This window comes from Suncus etruscus, chromosome 1 (genome assembly GCF_024139225.1).
Source record: "Suncus etruscus isolate mSunEtr1 chromosome 1, mSunEtr1.pri.cur, whole genome shotgun sequence".
Taxonomy (NCBI): domain Eukaryota; kingdom Metazoa; phylum Chordata; class Mammalia; order Eulipotyphla; family Soricidae; genus Suncus; species Suncus etruscus.
The window spans coordinates 110,355,943-110,372,187 of record NC_064848.1 but is presented as its reverse complement, the minus strand read 5'-3'; the positions used below and the strand labels follow the sequence as shown (position 1 = coordinate 110,372,187).

Here is a 16,245-nt window from a genome sequence, read left to right as displayed (position 1 = left end):
GGACACCTTTCTTCTCTGCAAAGCCTTGTAGTCAACATACCAGGATGCCTTTAAAGTGTCATTCATTTAATAATCAAGGTCATGTGCAGGGTGCTGCTCGGCTGTCACTTAAATGTACATGCTACTAATTTTAAATTCCATTTATAAAACTTAACAAAATGAACTGTGTTTTCTGCTCATAAAGGGAAGGTATCTTCAGGCTATTACAGGAATATTTGCCTAATTACATCGTATTTTGGGTAACTTATTTTTATTTTTTTTTTTAGTTTTTGGGTCACACCCGGCAGCGCTCAGTGGTTACTTCTGGCTCTATGCTCAGAAATTGCTCCTGGCAGGCGCGGGGGACCATATAAGAATCTGGGATTGGAACCACTGTCTGTCCTTCTGCATGCAAGGCAATGCCTTACCTTCATGCTATCTCTCCAGCCCCGGATAGCTTAATTTTTAAATGAAACAAAATCCCTAAACAAAAGAATTAATGGTTGAATTTAGGGTAGATAAATTGCTTTTATTTGGAAGGAAGGAAACAATATACACACTGGCTCTGTACTCAATGTCCATACCTGGCAGTACTTGGGGTGGTGTTAAGATTTTTGGGGGACCACACCCGTTTGATGCTTCGGGTTTACTCCTGGCTAAGCGCTCAGAAATTGCCCCTAGCTTGGGGGGACCATATGGGACGCCGGGGGATCGAACCATGGTCCTTCCTTGTCACGGTCCTTCCTTGTCTAGCGCTTGTAAGGCTGACACCTTACCTCTAGTGCCACCTCTCCGGCCCAAGTGTTACGATTTTAAACCATTGACATTACCACAGTTAATGCAGGGCAAGAACCTCAAACTCTATACTATCTTTCTTGCCCTAAAAATTGATTTTACATTTTCCTCCTGGGGGAGATATGTGTGCATATGTATATAAAGATTTATGGGTTTATTTACAGAGTTGTTCCCTACCACCACATTAACACTGATATTAAAGATTTTCTTACCTGCCAATTTGAGATAACCCCTTTAATAAATTCTTCAAGTTTCACAAAGAAAGAAGAGAACAGATACAAAAGGATTTGATTATAGCACAAACTTAATGACTATCTTCTCCTTCCACTAAATGTCTGTCTGGTTCAAATCTATATGCCTCAATCTATTCTTTTATGACTTATTATTTGGTATTAAAATGCTTATAAAAAGCTCATTTTAAATGAAATTAATGTAGGTTAAATATTAATGGAGGAATAACTATCATTTTTTGGCTACCCACAATTATCCTTAAGAAATTTTAGTAATATTAAAAAAAGAATGTTACAAAAAAAGAGAAAGTAGTAAAGAGAAAGTAGGTAAATAATGAATAAACAAAGATGACTCCATGTGAATTTACATGCATATGATAATAATCACCAAGCATTTGTAGAGAAAAAATGGTAGGTGCCACTCCTCTCACAAAGAAAGGATATACCAGGGAACTTTGAGCAAATTGAAGACAAGAAAATATAATCTTGTATTAAAAAAAGGTAAAATTTTAATAATTAAATTTGAGATAACTGTATAGTCTAGAAATATAAAAGTCAGTTAAAATGATTTAAATGGGAAATGGAAGACAAATTCTTTCTCAACAGGCTGAGTTTGAAATGACAGTGGAAAATACACGCACAGATGTTCAACTGACATTTGGACGGCTGAGGTTGAAGTTTAACAGAGAAATGAGAGTTACAGATTGGTTTCAGAGAATATTCTGGAGGTGATAATTGAAGTCACAAATGTGAACAGGGCTTCCAAGGGAGAATAAATAAAGTGACATGGAAAAGTCCAAATTTAATATGACAAAACAAAGGAATGGAGCACTTTAACATTCATTCTAAAATAATTTGCATTGTAACTGTCAATTTATATATTTTTCAAATAAAAATGTTAGGATGCAAAAAAGTACTCACAGTTATTTTGTAGTTTAAAAAAGAGGCAGTTATAGAAACCAATGCTTTATTCTTAAGTAATTATCAATAATAATATGTAAGATATATACAAGATAATATATAATATACAAGATATTTATCAATAATAATATACATTATTCTTGAGCTTCTTCCACTGTGAGAGCTATAGTTGAGATTCTGGTTTCACAAGCTTTTGCCTCCTTCCAGACAGGATGCTCAAGAGCTCTCCAGATGTACTTGGGGAGCCATGCAGAGTTGAGAATTGAATATAGGGTTTTACTAAGGCTGGTAATATGCTCCTAACCATTATACACTCAACACAGTTTCTTAGATAGATGAACTATATACCAAGAAAATCAGGAAATATCTATCTAGGAAATAGAGGGCAAGCCTGACTAGAGGTAATGTGTATAGCCATTGTAGTAGATGAACCTAGGGCTCAGGATAAAGGTCTTAATTTTAGAAAGGTGTAGATTTTATCCATTTGTAGCTCTTTAGAATGTTAAACACTCTTCTGTTCTAGGAAATTGTGTTGTCTTACCAAGGGTTAGTATCTTGAAGTGCTGCAGAGAAAAAGCACAAAGTTGAGACACTAGCTCACTGAGTAATAACAACAGACTTAGGCAAAAGCAGTGATTCTTCAAAGAATCACCAACTGGTCAAAACTGGATGTGATAGAGAAGCAGCCTCAGGATTAAGTCAACCCCCTTTGGAGGGAGGTGATAATGAGCTTTTTCAAAGACTGGCCAGGATCCCGTAAGAGTAGGTGCTACCAGTCTGCCTAAATGAAACCAGAGGTCCAATCAGCAAGTGACAGGGACAAAGATAATCCTTTTTACTGAGAATTACTCAGTAACACACATCAGACTCTCCCCCCCCCCAATAACAAATATCAATCATTCTCAGGCTGTTATTTAAAATTCTACTTGTATGACTTAGTCAGTTTTGTTCTTTTACATTCCCTCTTCTTCACTTTCTATTCCTGATGTTTGTCTTTCTGAAGCAGAAGCAGTGTGGCACAGATGTCCTATACACTGTAGTAAAAAGGAAATGGATTTCTTAGTAACAATAACCACACAAAAGCCTTGTGAATTTTCTTTGCTACTCATGCAACATTTTAGCAGTTTAAGGAATTCAAACAGTAGGAAAGAATAATAAACATCTGATTGGAACACATTGAGTGGAGACTTGGATGAATGCAAAAAGGCAGCTGTTATTTATTAACAGTTGACGGAGAGATGTGAAGTGACATGAACTTGAGAATCATGTTTCATTCTTTATCTCAATGAAACAGGTAAAATCATCCTATATGATTAAGTGGAGTGAAATATTTTATTTCAACACTATTTCACTGTCACCTGGATCTGATTATTGTATAATCAAAAAGTTTTTGAGCTACTAGAGGATAATGTCCTGGGCAAGAACAAACTGCTAGACTGAGAGTCATTTTTAAGACATTTCTTTATTCAAAGAGAATGGCTTTGCTTTCATTATTCCCAACTGCATCCCCTAAGAGGGATAGTCAGAATTTATATCTCTTGAAGACTTTTTTTGATTTTTGAGTCACACCTAGCAGTGCTCAGGGGTTACTTATGGCTGTACACTCAGAAATTGCTCCTAGCAGGCTCGAGGAACCATATGGGATGCCAGGATTCGAACCACTGTCCTTCTGCATGCAAGGCAAACTCCATGCTATCTCTCGGTCCCTCTCTTGCAGATTTCTACTACCAAATTTTTTGTTCTGCAAGTTTTTCATTTTGCCCTTTCTACAGTGTATCTAATTTACTGTTCGGTAATTCCATCTGAAATGTGTTTACTTGCCCTCTATTTCCTCTGTTTTAAAGTTACTTTTTTAAATTTTAATAAATAAATGATGATCTCATTAGAATTTCTTTCCAAAATAATCACCTATGGACAATATAGTATTAAAAATGTGGGAAAGAAAAAGGGACAAACTGCAATAACTTGCAATTAATATAATTGGGTAGGAATGTTTTTGACTTCTTGATTAAAGTCTTAATGGTCTGCTGAGCCACTGTGGCAAGAGAACATACTAGCAGATTTTGAAACTCGACTGAGAAAAGATATCAGGAAGGTTACTAAATATTCAAGAAGCCAATATAAAAGGACTTTCCCTGGGATACTGAGATTACTATCCAAAGATCTTGAGTGCTCAGTTCAGGCTCAAAAGCCACTTGGGGCATAAAGGCTCCTTCCTGAGCCTGGCCACTGTGACAATTAGTGGAACCTCCTCAAGCATCTGGCCATTAGGTTTATGATGCAAAGCAACATTGATTCTAGGATTATGAGTCTGGGGAAACTAGAACCATGAAAAAACGATAAACTAGAATCACTCAAGAGAATCAGGAAATGAGCCAAAGCCAAGGCCCCAATAAAATTTATCTCAGTGCCATATGACCTCAGTGATCCACAGCTGAGTTTCAGACCCCAGGCAGATGAATTTTCTCTGAGGCAAATCTAAGGATTTTGATACGTTCTTTGGGTAAAAAAAATTAAATTCCAAGGACAAAATACACTTCAATTTAGATCCTGTCTTTCAAATCAAAATATACGATGTTTCATTTGTATGAAACATTTCCAGGTTTAGTCACTGGAAAGATAGTATGTAAAGCTAATGTAATGATCAAAGCTGTTGCTGAAATGATCAATATGGGGCTGGAGTGATAGCATGGAGCTAAGGTGTTTGCCTTGCGTGCAGAAGGTCAGTGGTTCGAATCCGCATCCCATATGGTTCCTCGAGCCTGCCAGGAGCGATTTCTGAGCCTGGAGCCAAGTGTGACCCCTGAGCGCTGCCGGGTATGACCCAAAATAAAATAAAATGATCAATACATACTACCTTCTTCCCATAAACATATTCTTTGAGTTCACAAACATCTATACATTGACAACACTTAAATGAATTTTATTTAATAAAATTGGGCATCTAAAGGTCATAAGAAAAATGACTGGGAAATGTAGTCACATATGACTTTGCAAAAGCAGTTAATTTACACGGCAAGATGAAAACCATACATTTTTAAAATTCTTATTTTCTAGTATTTGTAAACAATTATACTCCAAAGTATTTGCCACTAAACTTAGCAAGGTTAGTTGGGCTGAAAAATTATAGAATATCACAGCATGCTTGCCTGGTAATGATCTGCAATAGATACTTTTCCAAGCAGAGACTAGTTTTATGGAGACCAGCTCAGTTATTTTTCTCCCTAAATTCAGTCTTTTAGGAATTATCTCTATATAACCTGTGGCTTCAGAGCAACCTAATAGTCAAAAATCTTACATTCATATACATTAATCTATTAGAAAAATTTCTTCTTTGGGTCAAATTGTATTACAAATCTATCACTAAGTACTGATGAGTACTGGGCAACAAGATCTCCATTTTCAACATAGAAATTAAATAAAAAGGGACTAATGAATCACAAAATAACACCAGTATATTTCAAGATAGTCAAAAAATCAGAATATGAGAAGTCAACACGGAGCCCACTAGAAGACATCAGCCATACTTTTCTCAGGCAACCATAATTGGACTAATAAATCCTCAGACTTGCGCTTATGGGGTCACTAAACATACTTTGATTCCATTAAGAGAAGGTCAACATGCAACTTACAGCAATTTAGCAAAAATACTTATCAGAAGAATACAGGTAGAATGTGAAAAAAAATACAAGAGCTATTTCACACTTCTTTCCCAGACCTAAGTAACATAGATAGTATCCTAAGGGTGGAATTCCATTTTGCTTTTCTTTGGATTTTTTGGGGTCACACCTGGCAGTGCTCAGGAGTTACTCCTGGCTCTTCATTCAGAAATTGTTCCTGGCAGGCATGGGGGACCATATGGGATGCTGGGATTTTAATCTTTGTCCGTCCTTATCAGCTGCGTGCAAGGCAAACACCCTACTACTATCCTATATCTCCTGCCCTTGGAATACCTTTTTTTTGGGGGGGGGGAGCCACACCTGGCAGTGTTCAGGGATTACTCCTGGCTCTGTACTCAGAAATCACTCCTGGCAGGCTCAGGGGACCATAAGGAATGCTGGGATTCGAACCACCATCCATCCTGGGTCAGCCACTTGCAATGCAAAGCCCTCTGCTGTGCTCTCTCTCCAGCCCTAGAATTCCATTTTTAAGAAAGGGATCCATGTAAATATATATGGATGGATATGGAGAGTACTATGCTGAGCCATATGAGTCAGAGGGAAAGACATAGACATAAAATGATCACACCTGTAGAATATTAAAAAAGATAACTAGGTAATAATATTCAGAGACAATAGAGATCACCAAGGCTAGGAAGACCAGTACATGGTAAGAAGCTTGCCACAAATGATGGGGAAGAGCAGTTGGGCAGATAAAAGACCATTATGACAATGAGAGTTGGAAATGATCACTCTAGACAAGAACTGGGCACTAAAAGGAGATAAAGTGACATGCATAATACTTTCAATAACAATACTGCAAACTACAATGTCTAAAAGGAAAATAGTTAACAAAGAATAAGGAAAGAAGAGGAAAAAAGAAGGAAGAAGGAAGAAGCAGAACAAGAAGAAGAAGAAGAAGAAGAAGAAGAAGAAGAAGAAGAAGAAGAAGAAGAAGAAGAAGAAGAAGAAGAAGAAGAAGAAGAAGAAGAAGAAGAAGAAGAAGAAGAAGAAAAAAGAATTACAAGAAAAAGGGGGTGGGGTGGGGAGGAGGGAAATTTGGAACATTGGTGGTAGGAATGTTGCACTGGTGAAGGGGGGGTGTTCTTTACATGACTGAAACCCAACTACAATCATATTTGTAATCAAGGTTTAAATAAAGATATTGATTTAAAAAACAACAAGAATAAGAAACAGCAGCAGCAGCAGCAGCAGAAGAAGAAGAAGAAGAAGAAGAAGAAGAAGAAGAAGAAGAAGAAGAAGAAGAAGAAGAAGAAGAAGAAGAAGAAGAAGAAGAAGAAGGAGAAGGAGAAGGAGAAGGAGAAGAAGGAGAAGAAGAAGAAGAAGAAGAAGAAGAAGAAGAAGAAGGAGGAGGAGGAGGAGGAGGAGGAGGAGAAGAAGAAGAGAAGGAGAAGAAAAAGAAGAAAGAGAAGGAGGAGGAGAAGGAGGTGGAGGTGGAGAAGAAGGAGAAGGAGAAGGAGAAGAAGATGAAGAAGATGAAGGAGGAGGAGGAGAAGGAGAAGGAGATGAAGAAGAAGAAGAAGAAGAAGAAGAAGAAGAAGAAGAAGAAGAAGAAGAAGAAGAAGAAGAAGAAGAAGAAGAAGAAGAAGAAGAAGAAGAAGAAGAAGAAGAAGAAGAAGAACAAGAAGAAGAAGAAGAACAAGAACAAGAACAAGAACAAGAACAAGAACAAGAACAAGAACAAGAACAACAAGAACAAGAGCAAGAACAAGAAGAAATGCCACAGAGAGGCAGAGGCTAAGGGAGGAAAACCAGAATATTGTTGGTGAGAAATGTGTACTGGTGACTGAAACTCAATCATGAACAACACTGTAACTGTATGTCTCATAGTAGTTTAATTAAAGAATTTATTTTTAAAATAAGAAATGAAGGAAGGATGAATAAACTCAGATGAGCTCAAGACTAGGTCTTTTTCTCAGAGTTTCTTACTCTGGAGTAAAAGCTGACTTGCTCCTTCTTTTCAAGTGCCTTACTTCCCTAATACACTTTCCTTATGACTATGATTCTCTCAGTGAATTAATTCACAAATCCCATGTTCCTGTTCCCTACCCTTAACAAACACTTGGAAATATTTTGGTTGGTAGTAGAAATCTTAACTCCTCAGAGTTCCTGTCTAAAATAAAATCATGTCAGGTCTGTTGAGATTGCTTAGTGTTCAAGAGCACATGCTTTGCTTGCCCAGGGAATTGAGTTTGAAACCTAGCACCATAGGGCCCCAAGTACCACTAAAAGTAGTCTTGGGGAGGACCCCTAAGCACTTCCAGCATAGCCTACTTGGTCAGCATCTTATAGTCCCAGGAGCACCACATTCTAGTGTTCCAGTATCACACTACCATTTGGTTGGCTGAGTATCACCAGGAGTGGTCCCTGGGACACCTGAGCTATTCCTGGAAGATCTTCCTATACAATTACTTTATGGTTCCTAATTTCAAGTTAGAAAGGGGAACAGGCACAAGTTTGAAGTAAATATTTTTTCTCTGACATGAGTTTTCAATGTGAAGAATTAGTCTATAGTCCTATTTTTACTTAAAGTATCCAATAACTTCTGAAATAAGTGCAGTTAATTCCAAATATGTTATCCTTTTTCTATACTCTCTTAGCACAGGGGTTCTACTGTGTTTTAGCTATTAATCTTAACCCTAATATTTAAAGAGCAATTTGTTCTTTCTTCTTATCTCCTTTCTCCTATCATAAAAGGTAGTCATCTCTACTTCACAATAAAATCAGTGTATACTAAATTAAAAACATATATATATATATATATATGTCTGCTCCATAGCAAGCACTTAAATAAAATAATAATTATCCTTTTAGGTTATACAAATATTTATTTTATATGATATAGTATTAAAACATATTATTAAAAATTAAAATATTTGTATTTATTTGATTCTTTCCTTAGAAAGTACAACTTTACTGTTGGCCTTCCCTCGGATATTTCTCATATTTTCTCAATTTTTAGCTCATGTCACTAACAATCTGCTTTTTTCTGCTACTGTAAGACTCTTAACTGACAAAGAAATACCATTTAGCACTTTCCCATTTTAAATGAAGAAAAATAGAAAATGACAAATATGTTTACTTTTTCATTCAAAGAACATTTAGAAAGCAGCTGAGTGCCCTGAAACAGCATGATTTTGGCATCTCAGGCTGTCACATATTAGCTTGTAGTATAGACAGGTCATTAAATTTCCCAGAATCTCGGTTTAGTCATCTGTAAAATGAGAATAATTCTTGAGTTGGACACTGCTGCTGCAGAGAAAACAGCATAAATGACTGTTCCATGAAGGGTCATGAGGCAGAAAGGGAGTTGGCATTTAGAATGTCTCTTCGAGGACCAAAGGAGTTTAAAAAACAGACAAATGCAACGGATCCTTCACTGCTCTCACTATGAAACTGTCCTTGAGCTTCATGAAGTTCATGGCTCAGAGCCATGTGTGAGGAAATACATGCAGGTAGCAGAACTGAGAGCACATTCAGGAAGTAGAATAGAGATCAAGTTCTTGGACATACAAGGTCAACAGAGAATAGAATATCCTCAGGCACAAGACAAATTCCAGGGACCTTGAAAATCTGAATCGTTGCTTTGGAAAATGTGGGAAAAAAATGGGGTAAGGATGACAGAACAGGAAAAACAATGTCTGAATAATATTGATAATAAAAGAATTGGGGTTTTCCTTACAAGACCAATAAAAACGATTTCCAGCTAAGGTGTCAGAAAGGATATTGCTGTTTTCAAATTAACAGCAGAATAAAGAAGGGCATCTAGAATTATTTGTCTTATAAGTATATCTTGAAGTTAGGAGAAATAAGATACCATATTCTATGGAGTAGATTACAGTCATATATAATACCATGAACATTTTAAATATTCTACATTTTATAGTAACACATTCTACACAATAACATACTTAAAGTCTTATGAAGTATCCTATAATTTTAGTAATATAGATTATTTTATATTATCTTTTATTATTTATGGTAAAAATATGACACATAAGCTATTATTTACAGTGTCAAGTTTTAGAAAAATTTATACAAAGAACAAAATACTTATTCTGTGTCTGTTTTTCTCTTTTTACAGTAAGATACTTAAACATTTAACTTACTACCAAATATAGCTTACAATATAGTTAAAGTGAAATTATCCTACATATAGCTTCTTCACTATATAATCTTTATTCTAGCATTTATTAATTACTTTTAAAAAAACAAATTTATAACTGGCAGGCTTGACTTTTAAAACTTTCATAATCTCAACTTTTATTTTAATTTTATTTAGAATTTCAGAAGGAAGTATTGGAAACAGGTTTTTGAATCAGAATGCCAATGGAATTGCTTTATTCTAAGTGATAAGTAAATGATACACAGAGAACAATGGAGCCATATTTTCTAAATAGTTTTAATGAAACTATACATTCCATCATTCATTCTCTAATCAAGCACAATGTATGCCAAGTGAGGATTTGATTATTTTTCTCTCTCATACATTTTCAGTTCAATTAGTAGTTTATATATCAATGATCCAAACACTTAGGTATTAAGAAATTGGATAAAATAATTCCTTAATTAGTTTATAACAACATTTACAAGGATAAACATTTTGCACACGTTTCTAGAATACAGCTTTCTTCATTATTTGGAGGGGTTGGATGTTTTGATAACATTTAGTACTCAGGGACTGATCCTGTCTCTGGGCTTTGAGTTCATTGCTGTCAGTACTTAGTATAACATATCTGATTCAGGGTTTGAATTGGGGTTGACAGCATGCAAGACAAATGCCTTACCTCAGTACTACCTACCTCTCTAGCACCAGCTCCCTTCCTTTTCTAACATACTCAGAATTATTCCTGCAGCTCATTCTATTTTTCCTCCATAATTAATTTTTTCAACTCACTAGATATTTTTCAACTATATATTTTAGTGGCAATTGTAAAAAAATAATCCAGCTTTCATCTTTTATAACACTCTTTCAACTAATTTGGGCTTTCCTTAGAATATATCATATTAAGAGCAATCCAAACTAGGTTGCTCTAGCTGTTCTTTAAATAATTTCTGAAATTCACTCCACTTGATGATGGTAAGAGGTTGGGAGGAGCTGTCCTTAGGGTTTATTCCTGGTAGCATTTATGGAACCATATGTGATTCAGGGGTACAAAGCCACGTAGGTTCTGTACAAGGCAAGTGACTTATCTGTCTTACTATCCCTCTATCCACTGCTATAATTCCTCTTGTAGCCACAATTACTACAACGAACTTTTCCTTGCTTACCAAGACATCAGTATATTGCAACTCAGATTTGAAATATCAGATGTCTTGGTCAACAAAAGAAATCCTTTTCAGTTTTTATACTGTTTAATCTGACAATTGAGAATTCTCTTCATATTGTCTGAACTGACAACAGAGAAAACACTTTTCTTTAATAAACTTTTATAGGCTCAGACATTTGGGGTTCTGTTTCTACTTCATTTGATTTACTACACTTCAAATCTTTTTAATTTGTTTTCAGTTTCTCCAAATTTTAAATGTTTAAAATCTTCTAGGACTGCATCTGATTTCTTTATGTATGTTATTTATGTATTGTTATTATTTCTGTATAATATTTCTATATTATTCCATTCATTCTCAGTATTTTAAGTGTTATCTATAATCTAACTAGTAAGTCTTTATTGGTATCCCTATTCTAATTGGTATCCCCATTCTAACCTTTCCTCCTAATTCCAGTGTTACCCATCCAGCTAGGAGACTCACATCTGAACCTGGATGTGTTGCAGGTATTTCAAGCAATGCATATCCCAAACTGAGTACTTGATTCTTCATTCTACATCCATTCCCAATGAGACTTTACCCTTTTTATTAATACTAACATTGACCTATGAGTTTATAAGCAAAAAATTGCCAGAGTCCAATTTGATTTTCTTTCTTGTATCTCTCATACCCAATATATTACTATTAAACCCCTTAAATATATCTAAAGATTCCAAATGTGCCCAAGTCCCTAACCAAGTTACCCTGATTTAAGTCATCAGTTTTTCCACTAGCCTCCTTGCTTTTTTCCTCATATCTACGATGCAGAAGAGACTTAACAAAAGTGACATTATCTATGTCACTTCTGTGTGAAAATCCTCCAATTTTACCATTCATTTTTAGATGAGTCTCCACATTCCTGCAACTTCCTTCTTTCTCTCGTTTGCCCACTGTTTCTAGAAAATCCCATTCTCAAGTCAGCACTCTTTGATAGGCATTTACATTTACTCTTTGCTCTGTTTAAATTAACTTTCTTCCACAGATATTAGCCTGGTCACTTCCTCCCTTTCTTCAGGATTATATTTAAATTCTCATCTAAAATGTCTTCCTGGCCATGTATAAGATATATGAACACTATATCCAGACTCTGCTCTATTATTTTTCCTTTTTATGTGTGGCAAAAAAAATATTGAGAGACAGTGACAGAGAGAAAGAAAGAGGAAAAAGAGGATGGGAGAGCTACGAGAGAGAGAAGACAGAGAACAATGAGAAGAGAGAGAGGAGAGAGAGAAGAAGAGAGAGGAGGGAAAGAGACAAGAGAATGCTTTATTTTCTTAATTGCCTTTATACCAGATGTTTTGTGGTTTGTATCTCTCTCTTTCACACACACACTCTCTCTCGTTTCTTAGCCCTTCAAATGCAAGCCTATGGAAATCAGGATTTAATACTTATTATGTAGATATACATACACATGTAAAATTACCAGGGTCAGTAACGTTATTAATTAAATGATGAATAGTTGAGTAAATAATACCACATTTCACATAATTTCACATTTGACTTGTATTTGCTCATATGCTACTCTCACACACATGTTAATGGTAAGTGATTGTTAAAAGGCCTATTTTCGAAAGTGCTTATTGTGTGCAGGCACATGGGAAATGAAATTTTTGAGATTTTTCTTTTAGTATAGGTAGTGCTCAGTATGATTTTCATTTACATCCTTTTAAAGGCAAAAGAAAAGAAAGATAAAAGCCACATGGAATCATGCTGAGAATACTAGAAAAAGGAAAAAATAATTTTTGTTTATAATTCATTCTAGTATAATTTGTTATTTGTTAGCATACAGAAAAACATATTAGTAGCAAGTGTACAGTTGAATAAATCTTCACAAAGAAAACACTCTGAAAAAAGAATTTTATCAGAATTTATTAGAATTATTTTCCAAATCTAATCTATCCAAAATTTCCTCTTGACCTGGCTCAATGTAAATATGACTAATTTCAACCTCCACTGTTTACTTTTATTTGATCTTAAACTTTATCTACAGGTAATTACGAAATATTCTTTTATTTTGAACAAAAGTTTGTTTTTGACATTTTTCTATGCAACTACAGATAGTAGCATTCTCACTGTTCCTATTGTTACAAAGCATTATGTTGTGTAGATAACTTACAACATATATTCATTCTTTTGCTAATGGATATTTGATGTCCAATTCAAGAATAGAATTGTTATAAACCCATTCCTGTTTTTTTGACATACTTGTGCATATTCCAACAGAGTAGACTAAAATGAATGGATTTGTAGATAAGAATGTATTTAATTTTCGGATATAGAACTAAATAGTATTGATGGTATTATAAAAATTGTTTTCTTTACAATTAATTGACCCAATTCACTAGCATCTTTGTATCCTCTATTCCATCACCTGATGTATATCATTTAAATAAAAATGCTTCTAGTTTGATATTTAGTTATTTCAAATAGCTTAGTTCCTAATAGAATATTAGCCTTGATTATAATATTAGGAGTAGGTGAAGAAAAAGTTTCATGATCAATAAGACAGAAAATAGGAATTATCAAATAAAATAGAAATCTTTAAAGACAGTTCTCAGATATACGAACAGCGAATGATCACTGACAGAGGAATAGGCTACAAAGTATGTCAATGGAATAGGAAATTTATGTGTGACCTTTCCTTACGGAGCAGCATATTCCACAAAATATACTGTGTGAAATAACAGGCAAGAGCATCTGTTCAAACATGACTAGAAATACCACTAATTCTTTTTTTCCCCCTCAGGGGAGAGCGCTAACACAGTCCCCCCACTATCACAAAATACGCAGTCGAGTTTCCCACATTTGGGAAAATCGCAGGGGTCAGCACACCCGGAGTGCAATGGGTGAGCCTCGCCCTGGGGAAACCACCTTCGTGATCATGGTATCGCCCCTACCAGGTAAGTATGAAATACCCCTAATTCTTAAAGACTTCTTGGACTCAAACATTAGCAATGTAGGAAATGGAATAAAATAACTTTGTGCCATACTAAATGCACCTTTGTTTGAAGTTAAACCTTTTTTTTTTTGAGTTCTTATATTCCACTGTATCCTAAACCCATTAAAAAATGTCATTGTTTGAAATAGGTTGAGTTCTTGACATCATAAGTGCAGCCATACTTTTCAACATGTTTTCTAATGAAGGGGCTTGGGAATGAAACAAAATTAGATTGAGATGGTGCATATTTTACCCTGAGTAAATAAAGGTTCTCAAGTTTTATCATATATTCACTTATAGTCTAAATAAGGGTTCTCAAGTTTCATATATATATATATATATATATATATATATATATATATATATATATTCACTTATACTTCTGTAGCGGTAGCCTCACATTTGAGAGAGAAAATAATCTGACCAAATGTGATCTCCTGGATCTAATTCTTATCATTAATATGAGAACGGCAAGGGAATGAGCATTTCTGGCTCCTACTCTCAGTTAACTTGAATTCAATGTAATATACTTTGGAATGAATATTGGATTTCAATAAAAAACATTTGGGGAATTTGAAACCCAGAAAGCAAGGAAGGCATCCAAATTTATGATAGCTCAAAGATGCTTCAAATAGCAATTTATGCCAGATCAAATACCATTTAAATGGGTTGTAGACTACTGGGGAAAAGTGTTTATAGAACATCTTATATTTGTAAAGTGCTTTCAGTCATTTTTAATCATCATGTTGGCTATTAGTTATAATTGCAGCTGACAAGGATAGCTCAGTATGACAAATAATATTCAAGAGATTATATAAAAATAAAATTATTATAATGTGTTACATTTGATCATGAAAGTAATAATAACAGGAAAAGAACCATATAATAAAGAATAAAAAATAAAAAATAAAAGAATAGCAAATAATTAGTATTTTAATTCTTGACACTGAAATTTCTAATAAGCCTTGTCCACTGAGAATGTTTTCTACAAATATCTGATAGTTAAAACAAGAGTGGAACCTTCTTAGTAATAAACATATATTTTCTATTATTTTGCATATATGGGACATTTCCAGAAAATTCTAATAACTAGTTTCTTACCTGGCCAAGTTCTGATATGTAGTTAATATCTTAATGATTTTCTCACATTATTTCACTACTCCTCAAAAATTTTGTAAGTGTATATAGACTCCAAATTAAAGAGGTAGAGTGTTATAAAAAATTATTTCCAATACAACATCTAAAAAACAGGTAGAATTACTTTTAACACTAAATAAGAAGCACTGACAAATGATCAATGGGGAAAATAAATTCCTTTCTAATAATCTTTCATGTAAGGCATTAATGATTCAACTAAAATTTTTCGTGACTTTTATACTGTCCATGTTGAGTGCCTCAGAGCTTTTGACTAACTTAATGCTGTATAATTAATTTTTGAGAGTATCAGGGAGACTAAAGCTTTTATTCTGCCTATATCCTCCAGGGAAATCAAAGCCTTCATCCAAGTTGAGAGGTAAAACGTGGCCACTATGCTGACTATCCAAATAAAATAAGAACAAAAGAATATGTACAAAGGTGAAGATTAAAAAAAATGTATCACATAATTTATATGTAGCTATCCTTTAAGTAATGCAAACTGCAAAGGATATTCAAACAAATTAAAGAGGGGTATGATTTAACAATTCCTTGGATAATCTATAGACATGTATAAAAATAATCTTTTATAAAGCAAACTAAATTAGACTGAGATTCATCAACCCTATTGATGATACTTTATGTACTATTTTTTGCTCTATTCATAATCTTCTCAAAGGGCCTCTGGTTTGGCTATGCATCTTACTCTGTCAAATAAAACTTTGCAAAGAACACTGAAAGTAGAGTCCTGCTATGTGCTTGAATAATGAAGAATACAGTCTTAAATTGTTTTCTCTTAGAACTTAGCCATAATGCCAAAAAAAAAAATCCAAAGTATTCTGCTGGATATAAAGACTATGTAGAGTGCCCTAATGGAATAAAGATGCCACAGGCAGAGAGAAAGCACCTGGAGGAGAACTGAGGCTCTCTGGAAAATATTTTCTGCTATAAGTAATCATCTTAATGCCTGTGGCTGAAAAATATTGAACAAAACTATCCAACTAAATCTGGCCAAACCACAAAATCATGAGAAATTAAAAGAATAAATGTTATTTAGCTTCCAGATTTTGGACTGGTAATATTTACAGAAATACATACTGAAACTATAGATATTTCAGGAAAACTATATCATTAATTTATGATTATCTATATTCTTTTCCTCAAAGTCATATACTCACACAATTTAAATATATTTCTAGAAATTCATAAAGTTTATAACAATTAATTCCATAACCTGGAGAGAACTATAACATATTCAATA

The 16,245-nt window shown here is 34.4% G+C and overlaps 1 protein-coding gene and 1 non-coding gene across 3 annotated transcripts in view; both read right to left on the bottom strand.

Moving 5' to 3' along the window:
- Positions 1–16,245, bottom strand: part of MAGI2 (membrane associated guanylate kinase, WW and PDZ domain containing 2) — a 1,487,205-nt gene that overhangs the window by 539,143 nt on the left and 931,817 nt on the right. The window lies entirely within an intron of this gene.
- LOC126026213 (U1 spliceosomal RNA) lies at positions 13,656–13,820 on the bottom strand. Its single transcript, XR_007501589.1, has one exon. It is a non-coding gene; the product is annotated as a U1 spliceosomal RNA (small nuclear RNA).